Here is a 17,305-nt window from a genome sequence, read left to right as displayed (position 1 = left end):
AGCAGAGAAGCTATGGACCAGCTATATTGGCAACTTAGTTCCCTTGAGGGAAAGAAGACAGGGAATCACGGGTTGGGAATCGGACTCTCACTAACTGGATTGTAGTACTGAGCTGGGTTATGTTGAAGGAAAGTGAACCAGTGGAGATAGAGAACCTATGAATAAGGAGAAAGGAACTGACTGTGTGTGAACATGCTCCATATCGTGAAGGAAACATTCATAAAGTTGTGTACACGCTATCTACGGTATGTAATCCCCACAAATCTGTTGTTCGGTAAAGAGTTTATTTTGGACTGGTGGTCTCCCTCATTGAAGTCCTCAACATCTGGTCCTGGCCAATCAAAGTCATCCGTAATATGCGGTTGGCAAAGATGTAGCGTGGCACCACAATAGCATAAGTCCACACACCTAGCCAGGACCCCCACCTTCATGTAACGTGCTGAGGTGTAAGAGAGGAGTACCTCGCTCACGGCTGCCGCTCTGCGCCAAGTTACAGTTGCACAATCGGCTCTGGAAAGACACAATACTTTGCCTCTGCTGTGCAGGTACAATATACCCTGTATAAAGCAAGTAAAGGCTAAAATCCCCCAGCTGGAGCCCCACTGTCCCACAACAGCAGCCGCTGACCCCCACTGTTACTGAACACAAGCCCTGCAGCATGTCACTGACACCAGGAGTCACCTCTTATCAGTCCTGGCTCTTTTTTGCTATTAACTCACAGTATTTATTGAACTAAGTCAATATACCTTATCTCCATAAGGAAAGAGGAACTCCACACAGAGGCTTTCACTGTTCCATGTCTGGTGATAGAAGGTCTCAATGTCACATCCTCCTATTAAGCAGGAATTCGGCATTAGGGTACTGTCTCACATTGGCACTTTGGTCGCTATGATGGCACGATCCGTGACGTTCCAGCGCTATCCATACGATCTCGCTGTGTCTGACACGCTACTGCGATCCGGATCCCCGCTGAGAATCGTACGTCGTAGCAGATCGTTTGAAACTTTCTTTCGTCGTCAAGTGTCCCGCTGTGGCGGCATGATTGCATCGTGTGACACAGGTTGTATAGGATGTGCGCACAGTAACCAACGGCTTCTACATCGCAAATACGTCATGAAATTATCGCTCCAGCGCCGTGTATTGCAACGTGTGACCGCAGTATACGACGCTGGAGCGATACTTATACGACGCTGCAACGTCACGAATCGTGCCGTCGTAACGACCAAAGTGCCACTGTGAGACGGTACCCCTAGACAAGGGAAATGGGACTAATCCAAACCATTAAGATACCAGGATCACTGGAACAGTCCCTACTAAGCTAGTCCAGAAGACGGATGATACAAATACCTTCTACTCTTATCTGTAGGCCAGTGCTGACGTCATATCAACAGCGCTGCAGACAATCAGTGAGCTCGGCGGCTTGTAGGCAGATTTGACAAAACGCATTGATGGTTAAAATCCACAAGAAAAAAAAAGGGCGTGCATGATATTTCAGAAATCTCATTCATATTGCCAGCTCTGTAAACCAAATTCCGCACCAAATACGCCCCATGTGATCAGGCCTTAAGGGAGACCTCCGATCTCAGACGGCAATGCATGGACTGGCCGTGGCTCTTTTGACCCAAGCACTTATATTTCTATGAAGCTGTCACGTTTGGGTGGGGACACCCGCTGCCTGTCCATGCATTGGGATCCAAAATCGCTATGTATGGATGTCAGCATGAGCCCTAATGCATGACTTGTGCTAAAACGCAATTCCTATTTATTGACAAATTCTGCAACACCGGTATAACCACACTGACACCCCACGTGTGACTTTACCCATCGAGCCAGGAGACATTTATCGGCCCAATCTATACATGTGAGGAGACCAGAAATCAGGTCTGTCTAGTGCTTGTCTCAAGGGATGCACCTTTATTTAAAGACTGGAGACTTTCCTCTGATAACAGAAAGGATCAGAAGTCTCTTTTCTCCCCATGTAAGATCCCCCCTCTCCATCCAGAAGAATAGCATAAGAAAAGTTTATGCAAAACTTATATGTACTCAAGCGGGGACTCCTCAGACATTGGGTCCTAGACACAGACAGGAGCAGACTGACAGCTTCACCACTTCTGTTGTAAATCATTTATTAAAAGCAAAGTCCAGTCCCCTACATATATCCAAGACAGCCTGCTTATTACTACAAAAGAGGTTCTGCAGCAGCAGATTTAGACTTTTCAGTCTCAGCCGTGCCTCACTAACAATACAATGTTGATCCTATCCCCAGTAGAACTCTACATTTAGTGGTTTGTTTTACACTTATTAATAGGTAATAGAGTGTTTCCCAAAAACGAGAACTTCCTCCATAAAGACAACTATGGAAAAGTCAATGTGGGTAATATTGTAGAAGTAGAGGGGTCCTGTGAGCTGCACCTGTATTCTGCTGCCAGAGGAGGGAGAGCAGCTACCAGGTGTGTACTGTCCCTGCACCTTCTCCCCTCTGTCACTCCTAATCTGGGTCTTGGGCAATCGCTCCAATTGTAATGACATAGTTCCATAGGTGGCACTCTGATGTATAATATTAATAAAACCGATCAAAATAATAAGCTGAGCAACTGATTTCAATCCCATTGGCCAATACAATCAATCAGTGTTAGAGGCCATCTCAGCTCACACATCACTAGGATCTGCAAAGTATAGTGAGTACTTACAGTCTGTGTGCAGATGCCCAGTCCAGACTCTGGGGGGCGTCACTCCTTAAACTCTCAGTATTGATCCTTCGCAATGTTCTCTGCGAAATATTTTACAGTTCCCTCCCAAATGTGTCTTGTTCCTCGCTGCTCCTGTCCAGTTCCTCTGCTCCCTCCCTTCCTCGCCAGTCCCCTCCCTCTCGTCTCTCCCTTCCCAACACTTCTCCTCCCTGACAATGTATCTTCCTTACTGTTTTTCTTCCTCCCCCCACCCTTCTTAATATTTCCACTCCCTGTTTATTTTCAGCCCTCCCCTGGATGTTTTCATTCCCATGCCCGTCCACTATATTCCCTCCCAGCCATGTGAGCCCTTCCTGCATTCCCACCCACACTGTGCTGCTGGCTGACATCTGTGGGGCTGTGGCGCCCCCTAGGGGCAGGGCTCAGAGTGTGCAGAAAATATATGTGTGATACATCATGTAAATATTAGTGTCCTAATCACAAACATGGCACACATCTTCAAGGCAGGCTTTTTTTGTTACCTTTATTCTTCCAGCAAAGTTTCACTGTGAGACTGGCACATTGCAACAATCCCATGTACACAAAACTAATGGACATAGGAAGCTGGCATACATAGTCTCACAATTTCTCATGCATTGTTACAGTGCTGAGCAGAGAAGGGGGCAATGTTGGGGCACAGTGCAGGTACAAAATTCTATTAGGGGTACAAAGTTACAAATGGAAGGAAAAAAATATACTTCTTTCTATTTTTAAGTACTACTTTTTTTTTATTTTGCACCAGTGAAAAAAAGAGAGAGAATAAAACAGCTTCTTGCGGAGTTTACATGGTAAATTGAGCTATTTTACCAGCTCTACTTAATAGATCTCTAGCTTCCTGCAATCCTTGAACATTTACTGGAAAAATACAAGTATCATGAGTGCTGTACAGTGTTAATGAGCACGATTTTCATGGCTGTACTAGGGATAACTTGATCAATCAGCAGACGATTGAATTCAAGCCAAATTTACTGAAATTTGCGGTTTCACACAAATATTTTGAGATTTGGTTTGTAAAATAAAAAGCTTGGCACCATTTCCCACACTGCTGAAGCATCAGAGAGTGGGGAAGGTCTATTTGCATTAATGCACCACCTCCCCATAATGCACTGCAACTATGACATCTTACGGATTATCATACCTTGTACAGTGGTGGTCAGTACCGAGGCCATCACACATCAGCAGTTCACAGGGCAGAACAGTTTGTACGGCAGAGTTGTTTTCCATCTCCAGAGTCACTGGATAAATCTCTTCTATAGAGTGTAACTGTAGAGGAGAAGACCGGCTGTGGGTGCTGACAAGGCTTCGGGTCGGAACTGCTGGGGCCGGGCCTACTGTTGCAGGGGGGAAGGAGATTGAGGACAAAGCAGACCATTGACCTGTGTAGAGGGGGCATGGTGAGTCAAGGAAGGCAGCACCCCATAGGCAGACTCTGTAGTTTAAGACAGCACCCCATAGGTAGACCCTGTAGTATAGGGCAGCACCCCCATAGGCAGACCCTGTAGTATAAGGCAACATCCCATAGGCAGACCCTGTAGTATAAGGCAGAACCCCCATAGGCAGATCCTGTAGAATAAGGCAGACCCCCCATAAAAAAATATGCAGAATATGTTAGCGCTATATAAAAATAAAGATTATTATTATTATTATAAAAAAAAAATACCTCTCTTCCTCCTTGTTCCAGCGGTGCTCCCTGCTTCTGCTCATCTCCTGACAGCGGGCGAGGGGTGGTGACGTCATCACACCCACTGTCAGTGTTGGTGACGTCAGACGCAGAAAGGGGGATGATGGGAGAAGGAGCGTAGTGCTCCTTTCCTCATCAATGCGGTCAGCTGTATCTATTCCCAACCTCCACAAACTCCTCATCCTGCTGATATCCCAATACTGAGCAGCTGCTGCCGTATGTGTCCCTATTACTGCACCTGCTGTGTGGTTCACTGTGCCTTCTAAATTCTAAAGCAACCCTCTATAATATAGTAATGCCGGGTGCAAGTGCCCTAGAAAACAGTGCACACATTTTGCCCCCTAGAAAGTAATAATGCCCTGTGTGCTCCTTTGACAGTCACAGTAACCTGAGTTCCCCTATGACAATAAGTGCACCCCCACCCTCCCTTATCCTCCTTTCTTTCAAGGTTCACTCTGTTCGTATCTACGCTCCCTCCAATCTCCAAATGGCTGTCATATACCGACCACCGGGCTCAGCCACTGCCTTCATTGACCAATTATCCACCTTCACTTTCTCTCTGCTGACATCCCCACCATCATCATGGGTGACTTTAATATCCCTACTGACACCCACCAGCCAGCAGCCTCCAAGCTACTGGCCCTTACTTCATCCTTTAGACTCACTCAGTGGTCCTCCACAGCCACCCACACAGACGGACATACACTAGACCTCAAATTCACCCGCCTCTGTTCCTTATCTAATCTCACAACCTCTCCCTTCCCCCTATCTGACCACCATCTACTCACCTTCTCATCCTTGTCCTCCTCACCTGCCCCCCATGTCCAGCCATTACCACATCCTCGCAGAAACCTTGCACACCTAGACATTCACAGACTCTCAGACTCTCTCCTACCCCTGTCCGCCATATCTTCACTCCACGATACGGACAGCGCCACCGCTTTCTATAACTCCACCCTCACATCAGCCATAGACTCAGTTGCCCCCCTCATGCATGGCACAGTGCGAAGAACCAACAGGCAACCTTGGCATAACAATCTCACAAAAAAACTTCGACAAGCATCCAGGGTTGCGGAGCGGTGTTGGAGGAAAACACGCCTGCCAGACGACTTCACTGCTTTCAAACAAGCTACATTTGACTTCAAATTAGCCCTCACCTCCGCTAAACAGACCTATTTCACTAACCTTGTAGCTTCACTATCCTACAACCCAAAACAACTATTCAGCACATTTAACTCCCTCCTCCGCCCACCACTGCCACCTCCAACTCCCCTCATCTCTTCCGAGGACTTTGCCACCTACTTCAAAAACAAGATCGACCAAACAAGGCAAACCCTAACTGTTCCACCACCCCAACCACTCCATATACCAGACTTCTGCCCTTCCCTAATAACTTCCCTCTCCAACATCACTGAAGGAGAGCTTACTCGCCTCTTTTCCAAATCACACCTCACCACCTGTGCACTTGACCCCGTCCCCTCCCACCTGCTCCCCAACCTCACTAACATGCTCATTCCAGCCCTAACCCATCTCTTCAAACTATCGCTGTCTTCTGGTACCTTCCCCTCTGCCTTCAAACATGTCACCATCACACCCATCCTCAAAAAAACTAACCTTGACCCAACTGCTATGCCCAGCTACCGCCCCATATCACTGCTCCCGTTTGCTTCAAAACTCCTTGAGCTGCATGTCCATGCTCAAATTTCCTCCCACCTCTCATCTAACTCTCTCCTTGACAACCTCCAATCTGTTTTCCGCCCCCACCACTCCACCGAAACTGCCCTGACAAAAATTACTAATGACTTACAGCCAAAGCTAACAGACAGTTCTCCATCCTCCTCCTTCTTGACCTGTCACTGCCTACTGCTACAGATTCTTTCTTCCCTTGGCATCAAAGACCTTGCCCTGTCCTGGATTGCCTCATACCTTTCCGACCGCACATTTAGCGTTACCCACTCCCACACCACCTCCTCATCCCGCCCTCTCTCTGTTGGAGTCCCTCAAGGCTCTGTCCTAGGGCCCCTACTTTTTTCCATCTAAACCCTTGGCCTAGGACAACTCATAAAGTCCCATGGCTTCCAGTACCACCTGTATGCGGACGACACTCAGATCTACCTCTCTGGCCCAGATGTCACCTCTCTGCTGTCCAGAATCCCGGAGTGTCTATCAGCCATATCCTCCTTCAACTCTCGCTTCCTAAAACTCAACTCAATGTAGACAAAACCGAACTCATCATCTTTCCCCCATCTCACGTATCCTTCCTACCTGATCTATCTATTATGGTAAACGGCATCACGCTCTCTCCCGCACCTGAAATCCGCTGCCTCGGGGTAACTCTCGACTCTGCCCTGTCCTTCAAACTGCACATCCAAACTCTTGCCAGCTGCTGTCGCCTCCAACTCAAAAATATTGCCAGAATCCGTTCCTTCCTCAGCCCACAATCTACCAAAACTCTTGTGCATGCCCTCATCATCTCCCGCCTCGACTACTGCAACACCCTCCTCTGTGGCCTCCCCACTAACTCTCTTGTACCACTCCAGTCTGTCCTCAACTCTGCTGCCCGGCTAATCTACCTCTCTCTTCGCTACTCCCCTGCTTCTCCCCTCTGCAAATCCCACCACTGGCTCCCGATTCCCCAACGAATCCAGTTCAAACTACTAACAGTGATCTACAAAGCCATCCACAACCTGTCCCCTCCCTATATCTCTGAACAAATCTCCCAATATCTTCCCTCACATAATCTCCGATCCTCCCAAGACCTCCTACTCTCCTCCACACTTATTCATTCCTCACACAACCGCCTCCAAGATTTCTCCCGAATATCCCCCATCCTCTGGAATTCCATGCCTCAACACATCCGATTATCCACCAGCCTTGGATCCTTCAGACGGAACCTGAAAACCCATCTCTTCAAGAAAGCCTACAGCCTGCAATAATCATTCTGCCACATCGCCAGAGCCGCCGCCTCACCATAGCCGCCGCCTCGCCCCCTACCTTCTGCCTCTTCCCCACTATCCCATAGAATGTAAGTCCGCAAGGACAGGGTCCTCTCCCCTCTGTACCAGTCTGTCACTGTAAACTTGTTTACTGTAAACGATATCTATAACTCTGTATGTAACCCCTTTCTCATGTACAGCACCATGGAATTAATGGTGCTATATAAATGAATAATAATAATAATAATAATAATAATTTACATGTAATAAAGTCCCGAGTCTCCCCCTGTACAGCTCCCCTATACACAGTATGATGTTCTCTTATACACAGTATAATGCCCCCTCACTGTATAGTATCACCCACACAGTATACTGACCCCATAGTAGCTCCCAAACTGTTTGATGGCTCCAACACTGCATGATAGCCCCTTCACTGTAATCCCAACACTGTACGATGGCCCCCTCACTGTAATCTCCACACTGTATGATGACCCTCTAGATAACCTCCATATAGTATAATGCACCAGATCATCCTAAATATAGTATAACGCACTCCCCATAGGCCTTCTCTATATTGTATAATGCACCCCATAGGCAGACTCTATAGCACAAGACAGCACCCCATAGGTAGACTCTGTAGTATAAGACAGCACCCCATAGGAAGACTCTGTAGTATAAGGCAGCACCCCCATAGGCAGACCCTGTAGTATAAGGCAGCCCTCATAAAAAACAAATAATACTTACCTCCCTTCCTCCTTGTTCCAGCGGTGCTCCCTGCTCCCGCTCATCTCCTGACAGCAGGCGCCGGGTGGTGACATCATCGCGCCCACTGTCAGTGTCTGTGATGTCAGACGCTGACAGGGGGATGATGAGAGAAGGAGCGTAGCGCTCCTTTCCTCATCAATGTGGTCAGCTGTATCAGCTAAATGCCGAAACAGCTGACCTTGCTTTGATGGGCGGGGGGCCCGTTGCTGGCCCCGGCCCCCCCCCCCCGCCTGCTCAGGGACCCCATAGCGGGCGGCAGAGCAGGGAGATCGGTTCTCCCTGCTCTGCCGCAGAATGTAACTGTATCAGCGCACTGTGATGGCCCCTTCTGCCCCCCCTATGCTACTGGTCCTCTCTCTCTCTCACACATATCCTTTGTATTTTATATATATATATATATATATATATATATATATATATATATATATATATATATACACTCACTGGCCACTTTATTAGGTACACCATGCTAGTAACGGGTTGGACCCCTTTTGCCTTCAGAACTGCCTCAATTCTTCGTGGCATAGATTCAACAAGGTGCTGGAAGCATTCCTCAGAGATTTTGGTCCATATTGACATGATGGCATCACACAGTTGCCGCAGATTTGTCGGCTGCACATCCCTGATGCGAATCTCCCGTTCCACCACATCCCAAAGATTTCATGTTGTTTACGCCAAATTCTGACCCTACCATCCGAATGTCGCAGCAGAAATCGAGACTCATCAGACCAAGCAACGTTTTTCCAATCTTCTACTGTCCAATTTCGATGAGCTTGTGCAAATTGTAGCCTCAGTTTCCTGTTCTTAGCTGAAAGGAGTGGTACCCGGTGTGGTCTTCTGCTGCTGTAGCCCATCTGCCTCAAAGTTTGACGCACTGTGCGTTCAGAGATGCTCTTAGGCCTACCTTGGTTGTAACGGGTGGCGATTTGAGTCACTGTTGCCTTTCTATCAGCTCGAACCAGTCTGCCCATTCTCCTCTGACCTCTGGCATCAACAAGGCATTTCCGCCCACAGAACTGCCGCTCACTGGATTTTTTTTCTTTTTCGGACCATTCTCTGTAAACCCTAGAGATGGTTGTGCGTGAAAATCCCAGTAGATCAGCAGTTTCTGAAATACTCAGACCAGCCCTTCTGGCACCAACAACCATGCCACGTTCAAAGGCACTCAAATCACCTTTCTTCCCCATACTGATGCTCGGTTTGAACTGCAGGAGATTGTCTTGACCATGCCTACATGCCTAAATGCACTGAGTTGCCGCCATGTGATTGGCTGATTAGAAATTAAGTGTTAACAAGAAGTTGGACAGGTGTACCTAATAAAGTGGCCAGTGAGTGTATATATATATATATATATATATATATATATATATATATATATATATATATATATGTACACACACAGTACAGACCAAAAGTTTGGACACACCTTCTCATTTAAAGATTTTTCTGTATTTTCATGACTATGAAAATTGTAAATTCACACTGAAGGCTTCAAAACTATGAATTAACACATGTGGAATTATATACTTAACAAAAAAGTGTGAAACAACTGAAAATATGTCTTATATTCTAGGTTCTTCAAAGTAGCCACCTTTTGCTTTGATGACTGCTTTGCACACTCCTGGCATTCTCTTGATGACCTTCAAGAGGTAGCCACCGGAAATGGTCTTCCAACAATCTTGAAAGAGTTCCCAGAGATGCTTAGCAATTGTTGGCCCTTTTGCCTTCACTCTGCGGTCCAGCTCACCCCAAACCATCTCGATTCGGTTCAGGTCTGGTGACTGTGGAGGCCGGGTAATCTGGCGTAGCACGCTATCACTCGCCTTCTTGGTAAAATAGCCCTTACACAGCCTGGAGATGTGTTTGGGGTCATTGTCCTGTTGAAAAATAAATGATGGTCCAACTAAACGCAAACCGGATGGAATAGTATGCTGCTGGAAGATGCTGTGGTAGCCATGCTGGTTCAGTATGCCTTTAATTTTGAATAAATCCCCAACAGTGTCACCAGCAAAGCACCCCTACACCGTCACACCTCCTCCTCCATGGTTCACGGTGGGAACCAGGCATGTAGAGTCCATCCGTTCTACTTTTCTGCGTCGCACAAAGACACGGTGGTTGGAACCAAAGATCTCTAATTTGGACTCATCAGACCAAAGCACAGATTTCCACTGGTCTAATGTCCATTCCTTGTGTTCTTTAGCCCAAACAAGTCTCTTCTGTTTGTTGCCTGTCCTTAGCAGCGGTTTCCTAGCAGTTATTTTACCATGAAGGCCTGCTGCACAATGTCTCCTCTTAACAGTTGTTGTAGAGATGTGTCTGCTGCTAGAACACTGTGTGGCATTGACCTGGTCTCTAATCTGAGCTGCTGTTAACATGCGATTTCTGAGGCTGGTGACTTGGATAAAGTTATCCTCTGAAGCAGAGGTGGCTCTTGATCTTCCTTTCCTGGGGGGATCCTCATGTGAGCCCGTTTCTTTGTAGCACTTGATGGTTTTTGCAACTGCACTTGGGGACACTTTCAAATTTTCCTGATTTTTCGGACTGACTGACCTTCATTTCTTAAAGTAATGATGGCCACTCGTTTTTCTTTCCTATGCTGCTTTTTTCTTGCCATAATACAAATTCTAACAGTCTATTCAGTAGGTGTGTATCCACCAGACTTCTGCTCAACACAACTGATAGTCCCTACCCCATTTATAAGGCAAGAAATCCCACTTATTAAACCTGACAGGGCACACCTGTGAAGTGAAAACCATTTCCGGTGACTACCTCTTGAAGCTCATCAAGAGATTGCCAAGAGTGTGCAAAGCAGTCATCAAAGCAAAAGGTGGCTACTTTGAAGAACCTAGAATATAAGACATATTTTCAGCTGTTTCACAATTTTTTGTTAAGTATATAAGTCCACATGTGTTAATTCATAGCTTTCTGATGCCTTCAGTGTGAATTTACAATTTTCATAGTCATGAAAATACAGAAAAATCTTTAAATGAGAAGGTGTGTCCAAACTTCTGGTCTGTACTGTATATATATATATATATATATATATATATATATATATATATATATATATACTGTATATATATATAGTCATCTTCTACATTTTAAAAATTACAAAAAGGAAAATGGGCCATTGCAAAAGTTTCGGCATCCTGCATGGTAGGTACCTAGTAGCACACCCTTTTGAAAGTATCGCAGCTTGTAAATGCTTTTTGCAGACAGCCAATAGTCTTTCAATTCTTGTTTGAGGGATTTTCATCCACTCTTTCTTGGAAAATTCTTCCACTTCTGTAAGATTCCCGAGCCGTCTTGCATCCTCTGCTATTCTGAGGTCTAACCACAGATTTTCAATGATGTTCAGATGAGGGGACTGTGAGGGCCATTGTAAAACCTTCAGATTGTGCATTTTGAGGTAGTCTATTGTGGATTTTGAATGTGCATAGGATCATTATCCATTTGTAGTAGCCATCCTCTTTTCAACTTCAGCTTTTTTACACATGGTGTTATGTTTGCATCAAGAATTTGTTAAAACTTCATTGAATCCATTCTCCCCTCTACCCATGAAATGTTCCCCTTGCCATTGACTGCAACACAATCCCAAAGCATGATTGATCCATCCCCATGGTTAATGGTTGACAAGATGACCTTTTCCTGAAATTCTGTGCTTTTTTTCCCACCACACATACCTTTGACCATTGTGGCCAAAGAGTTCTATTTTACCTCATCAGTCCACGGGACTTGTTTCCAAAATGCATTAGGCTTGCTTAGATGTTATTTTGCATACTTCTGAATTTTTTGGTGAGGATGCAGGAGAGGTTTTCTTCTGATGACTCTTCTATAAAGGCAATATTTGTGCAGGTGTCTCTGAACAGTAGAACAATGTACCACAACTCCAGAGTCTGCTAAATCTTTCTGAAGGATTTTTTTTTTCAGTCAAGTGGGGGTTCTGATTTACCTCTAGCAATTCTATGAGCAGCTATCACTGAAATTTTTCCTTGACCTTCCAAATGTTATCTTGACCTACACTGCTCCTGTTAACTGCCATTTCTTAATTATATTTCTAACTAAGGAAAGCCTTCTCCTGGTTTGTGGGTCTCCACCATTTTCATTTTCAGAGTGCTAGACAGCTGATTAGAAGAACCCATGGCTGCTGTTTTTTGGCGCCAGGTAAGAGGAGGCTGGGTTTTTATAAAGTTGGGAAACTTGTATCACCTGGCCTTTCCTAACGATGATAGTGAACAAGAGATAATCCAAAAAGGCTATTTAAGGTCTGAAACCTTGGTCAAAGTTACCTGAGCACACAAATCTCCAAGGTGCCCAAACTTTTGCATCAGCCCATTTTCCTTTTTGAAATTTTTAAAATTAAAAGAAAATACTTTTTTTTTTTTGCTTAAATTACAAAGTAAACGTGTCACCTTAAACTTTAGGTCCTGTGGAGATAATTTAATCTTCAACTTGCTTAACCCCTTAGTGACAGAGCCAATTTGGTACTTAATGACCGAGCCAATTTTTACAATTCTGACCAGTGTCACTTTATGAGGTTATAACTCTGGAACGCTTTATCGGATCCCGCTGATTCTGAGACTGTTTTTTCGTGACATGTTGTACTTCAAGTTAGTGGTAACATTTCTTCGATATTACTTGCGATTATTTATGAAAAAAATGGAAATATGGCGAAAAATTTTTAAATTTTGCAATTTTCAAACTTTGTATTTTTATGCCCTTAAATCAGAGAGATATGTCACAAAAAATAGTTAATAAATAACATTTCTCACATGTCTACTTTACATCAGCACAATTTTGGAAACAATTTTTTTTTTGTTAGGGAGTTATAAGGGTTAAAAGTTGACCAGCAATTTCTCATTTTTACAACACCATGTTTTTTTTAGGGACCACATCACCTTTGAAGTGATTTTGAGGGGTCTATATGATAGAAAATAACCAAGTGTGACACCATTCTAAAAACTGCACCCCTCAAGCTGCTCAAAACCACATTCAAGAAGTTTATTAACCCTTTACGTACTTCACAGGAACTAAAACAATGTGGAAGAAAAAAATGAACATTTTACTTTTTTTTGCAAACATTTTACTTCAGAACCATTTTTTTTAATTTTCACAAGTGTAAAAACAGAAATTTAACCACAAGTTTTGTTGTGCAATTTTTCCTGAGTACACCGATACCCCATATGTGGAGGTAAACCACTGTTTGGGCGCACCGCAGAGCTTGGAAGTGAAGGAGCACCGTTTGACTGTTTCAATGCAGAATTGGCTGGAATTGAGATCGGACGCCATGTCGCGTTTGGAGAGCCCCTAATGTGCCTAAACAGTGGAAACCCACCACAAGTGACACCATTTTGGAAACTAGACCCCCCAAGGAACTTATCTAGATGTGTGGTGAGCACTTTGAACCCCCAAGTGCTTCACAGAAGTTTATAACGTAGAGCCGTGAAAATAAAAAATCGCATTTGTTTTCACAAAAATGATTTTTTCGCCCACAAATTCTTATTTTCACAAGGGTAACAGGAGAAATTAGACCACAAAAGTTGTTGTGCAATTTCTCCTGAGTACGTCGATACCCCATATGTGGAGGTAAACCACTGTTTGGGCGCACCGCAGAGCTTGGAAGTGAAGGAGCACCGTTTGACTTTTTCAATGCAGAATTGGCTGGAATTGAGATCGGACGCCATGTCGCGTTTGGAGAGTCCCTGATGTGCCTAAACAGTAGAGACCCCCCACATATGACACCATTTTGGAAACTAGACCCCTTAAGGAACTTATCTAGATGTGTGGTGAGCACTTTAAACCCCCAGGTGCTTCACAGAAGTTTATAACGTAGAGCCGTGAAAATAAAAAAATCGCATTTTTTCTACAAAAATGATCTTTTTGCCTCCAAATTTTTATTTTACCAAGGGTAACAGGAGAAAATGGACCCCAGAAGCTGTTGTACAATTTGTCTTGAGTACGCCGACACCCCATATGTGGGGGTAAACCACTGTTTGGGCGCATGGCTGAGCTCGGAAGCAAAGGAGCGCCATTTGACTTTTCAATGCAAAATTGACTGGAATTGAGATCGGACGCCATGTCGCGTTTGGAGAGCCCCTGATGTGCCTAAACAGCAGAAACCCCCCAAAAGTGACCCCATTTTGGAAACTAGACCCCCCATGGAACTTATCTAGATGTGTAGTGAGAACTTTGAATGCCCAAGTGCATCACAGAAGTTTATAATGCAGAGTCGTGAAAATAAAAAATATATATTTTTTAACAATAAAGATTTTTAGCCCCCAAGTTTTTATTTTCACAAGGGTAACAAGAGAAATTGGACCCCAAAAGTTGTTGTCCAATTTGTCCTGAGTATGCTGGTACCCCATATGTGGGGGTAAACCACTGTTTGGGCGCACGGCAGAGCTCGGAAGGGAAGGAGTGCCATTTTGGAATGCAGACTTTGATAGAATTGTCTGCGGGCGTTATGTTGCCTTTGCAGACCCCTAATGTACCTAAACAGTAGAAACCCCCAACAAGTGACCCCATTTTGGAAAATAGACCCCCCAAGGAACTTATCTAGATATGTGGTGAGAACTTTGAATGCCCAAGTGCTTCACAGAAGTTTATAATGCAGAGTAGTGAAAATAAAAAATATTTTTTTTCCCACAAAAAAGATTTTTTTAGCCCCCAAATTTTTATTTTCACAAGGGTAACAAGAGAAATTGGACCCCAAAAGTTGTTGTCCAATTTGTCCTGAGTATGCTGGTACCCCATATGTGGGGGTAAACCACTGTTTGGGCGCACGGCAGAGCTCGGAAGGGAAGGAGCGCCATTTTGGAATGCAGACTTTGATAGAATTGTCTGCGGGTGTTATGTTGCGTTTGCAGACCCCCTAATGTACCTAAACAGTAGAAACCCCCACAAGTGACCAAATTTTGGAAACTAGACCCCCTAAGGAACTTATCTAGATATGTGGTGAGAACTTTGAAAGCTCAAGTGCTTCACAGAAATTTATAATGCAGAGTAGTGAAAATAAAAAAATATATTTTTTTCCAACAAAAAAGATTTTTAGCCCCCAAGTTTTTATTTTCACAAGGGTAACAAGAGAAATTGGACCCCAAAAGTTGTTGTCCAATTTGTCCTGAGTATGCTGGTACCCCATATGTGGGGGTAAACCACTGTTTGGGCGCACGGCAGAGCTCGGAAGGGAAGGAGCGCCATTTTGGAATGCAGACTTTGATAGAATTGTCTGCGGGCGTTATGTTGCGTTTGCAGACCCCTAATGTACCTAAACAGTAGAAACCCCCACAAGTGACCAAATTTTGGAAACTAGACCCCCTAAGGAACTTATCTAGATATGTGGTGAGAACTTTGAAAGCTCAAGTGCTTCACAGAAATTTATAATGCAGAGTAGTGAAAATAAAAAAATATATTTTTTTCCAACAAAAAAGATTTTTAGCCCCCAAGTTTTTATTTTCACAAGGGTAACAGGAGAAATTGGACCCCAAAAGTTGTTGTCCAATTTATCCCGAGTACGCTGATGCCCCATATGTGGGGGTAAACCACTGTTTGGGCGCACGGCAGAGCTCAGAAGGGAGGGAGTACCATTTGACTTTTTTAGCGCAAAATTGGCTGTCGTGTTTGGAGACCCCCTGATGTACCTAAACAGTGGAAACCCCCCAATTCTAACTCCAACCCTAACCCCAACACAGCCCTAACCCTAATCTCAACCCGATCCATAATCCTAATCACAACCCTAACGATAATCACAACCCTAACCCCAAAACAGCCCTAATCTCAACCCTAACCATAACCCTAATCAAAACCCTAAATCCAACACACCCCTAACCCTAATCCCAACCCTAACCCTAATCCCAACCCTAATCCCAAACGTAACACTAATCCCAACCCTAATCCAAACCCTAACCCTAATCCCAACTCTAACCCTAACTTTAGCCCCAACCCTAACTTTAGCCCCAACCCTAACCATAACTTTAGCCCCCGTCGTCACAAAAAAAGTTCAATGTAACCTTTTTTTTGTACGTCGCGTCCGCCATTTCCGCGGATGCGTGTCCGTAACTCTGCCCCCTCCTCCCCAGGACATAGACTGGGCAGCGGATGCGTTGAAAAACTGCATCCGCTGCCCACGTTGTGCACAATTTTCACAACGTGCGTCGGTACATCGGGCCGACGCATTGCGACCGCCCCGTACCGACGCAAGTGTGAAAGAAGCCTAAGGCTACTTTCACACTAGCGTCGTACTCGGCCCATCGCAGTGTGTCGGGCCGACGTACCGACGCTAGCGTTGTAAGCGCCGCACAACGGGTGCAGCGGATGCTGTTTTTTCAACGCATCCGCTGCCCCATTGTGAGGTGCGGGGAGGCGGGGGCGGAGTTCCGGCCACGCATGCGCGGTCGGAAATGGCGGACACGTCGCACAAAAAAGTTACATGTAGTTTTTTTGTGTCGACGGTCCGCCGAAGCACGACGCATCCGTCGCACGACGGATGCGACATGTGGCAATCCGTCGCAATGCGTCGCTAATGCAAGCCAATGGAGAAAAAACGCATCCTGCAAGCACTTTTGCAGGATGCGTTTTTTCTCCATCGACGCATTGCGACGGAAGCCAAAAAACGCTAGTGTGAAAGTAGCCTAACCCTAACCCTAGCCCTAACCCTAAATTTAGCCCCAACCCTAACCCTAACTCTAACCCTAACTCTAACCCTAACCCTAACCCTAACTCTAACCCTAACCCTAACTCTAACCCTAACCCTAACCCTAATTTTAGCCCCAACTTGTCTTCTCCTGCCGGCCGGCAGATGGCAGCAGATGGCGGGCGCACTGCGCATGCGCCCGCCATGATGAAAAAGCCGGCTGGCAGGAGAAGACAGAAGAGGACCCAGGGACCCCGGGTGAGTATGTTAGGGTCCCCGAATCCCCCTATTTCTCTGTCCTCTGATGTGCGATCACATCAGAGGGCAGAGAAATAACTGATCGCTTTTTTTTTTTTTTTTTTTTTTGCGGTCGCCGGTAAACTGTTAATTACCGGCGATCGCAAAGCAGGGGTCGGTGCAAACCGACCCCGATCATGTTCTTTGGGGTCTCGGCTACCCCCGGCAGCCAAGACCCCAAAGAACATCTGGGTGCCGGGCGGCGGGCGCACTGCGCGTGCGCCCGCCATTTTTTCCCGGAAGAAAGATGGCGGCGCCCATGGGG

General features: G+C 45.4%; 1 protein-coding gene across 2 annotated transcripts in view; it reads right to left on the bottom strand.

Moving 5' to 3' along the window:
* SYNE2 (spectrin repeat containing nuclear envelope protein 2) overlaps positions 1–2,878 on the bottom strand; it is a 424,330-nt gene extending 421,452 nt beyond the window's left edge. For both annotated transcript variants that reach the window (XM_077265969.1, XM_077265976.1), the window contains exon 1: positions 2,691–2,878. The gene's annotated coding sequence lies outside the window, so the exon portion shown is untranslated. The remainder of the gene's footprint in view (positions 1–2,690) is intronic.
* Positions 2,879–17,305: the final 14,427 nt, after the last annotated feature.

This window comes from Ranitomeya variabilis, chromosome 1 (genome assembly GCF_051348905.1).
Source record: "Ranitomeya variabilis isolate aRanVar5 chromosome 1, aRanVar5.hap1, whole genome shotgun sequence".
Taxonomy (NCBI): Eukaryota; Metazoa; Chordata; class Amphibia; order Anura; family Dendrobatidae; genus Ranitomeya; species Ranitomeya variabilis.
Note: the sequence above shows the minus strand (reverse complement) of the source record. Positions and strands in the feature narration are given on the sequence as shown.